Source organism: Otolemur garnettii, unplaced genomic scaffold (genome assembly GCF_000181295.1).
Source record: "Otolemur garnettii isolate 467f Iridium unplaced genomic scaffold, OtoGar3 scaffold00043, whole genome shotgun sequence".
Taxonomy (NCBI): domain Eukaryota; kingdom Metazoa; phylum Chordata; class Mammalia; order Primates; family Galagidae; genus Otolemur; species Otolemur garnettii.
The window spans coordinates 10,140,958-10,142,360 of NW_003852438.1; positions in this window are offsets into that span (position 1 = coordinate 10,140,958).

The window sequence follows — 1,403 nt, forward strand, 5'->3', positions numbered from 1 at the left end:
GTTGCAGCCATCATTGTTGTTTGGTGGGCCCGGGCTGGGGATTCGAACCCACCACCTTGGGTGTATGTGGCTGGCGCCTTAGCCGCTTGAGCCACAGGTGCCGAGCCCAGAATCCAGAAGTTAAGCACATTTAAAGCATTTTACTTTCTATCACCTTGCCATTCTTTCACTCTGCTCTCTTGCTGTGCCCAGGGTCACACCTGAAGGCTAGAGATGGTCCCATATCTGGATTTCTCCCCTTGCAACTTGCTGTCTCCAGCTCAGCCATCTCTCCCAACCTCACCCTTGCAACCCCTTCTCAGACTTCTAAGACTGTAGATCCAAAGATATAGGTAGGAATCCAGGGGTCCAGATTCCAGTCTGAGCACCAAGGCTTCCAGCCCTGCCTCCTCCTCCTCTCCCAATGGCTCCCTGCTTCTGCCTTTCCCATCCTGCTGACTCCCTTAGCACTGGTGAGCACCAATTTCAAGCTCACAATCTTCCCAGCTCCAAGTCTTCCTCCAGTCTCAGTTCTTCCCATCACCTCCCCACATTCTTAGATTATGCCCAGCCTCTTCCTTTCCAATTCTCCTTAATCCCTCTGATGAGGCTAGCCTGATGCTTCCCTCCATAGCTTCTTTAAATGCCTTTGGGCTGCCTCTGGTAGCTGGGACCGGTCTGGGCTCAAGTTCTTCATCTCCTCCTCCTTGGGAGGTTGACTTTTGTGGCTGTCGGTCTTTCCTTCTGGAGTCTTTCTGTTCCTCCTGATCCCCTGCATCCTTAGGGCTCCCTTGGTATCTTCCAGTTTCTGCCCCTGTCTCTCTCTCTTCTCATTCTTTCTCTCCCTCTCCTTCCCAGGGTACTGGTATGTCCCATCAGTTCCTCTACCCGGGCTTCCTCTCTAGTCCCCGATCTCTCTGGGCTGGCTCTGTGGACCTGCATCTTCCGGGTCTGGCAGTAGCTCTCTCTCCTCCCTCGGAGCTCTCCACTGTAACTCTCCTACTAGTTGTCCCGGTCTTTTTCCTCCCCTGGCTCCGTGTCTCCCACAGACACACCATTTCTACCTCTCTGGCTAAATCTCTGCCTTCTGGGTCTTACCCCCGCTGACTCTTCTTTGTCTCTCTCCTCCGCCTCTTCCCGTCTCTGTCTTTGGATCTGTCTCTTCCCTCTTATCTCCCGATCTCTCACTACTCTGACTTTCTCTCTCCGTTCTCCCCTCCCCCTCATATCTCTGCCTTTTCATCTCCCTCTCTGGCCCTTGCTCCCTCGCTCCCTCCCTCTCTCTCTTTTCCTCGGTTCTCTCCGGCTCCCTCTCTCGCCTCGGATGACAGCGCTGCCTCTTTTGTTGGCTCCGCAGCCAATCGCGGCCGCTGACGACACGGGGGCCGGGGCTATAAAGGGCCTGGCCCGGGCTTGGGGCCCCC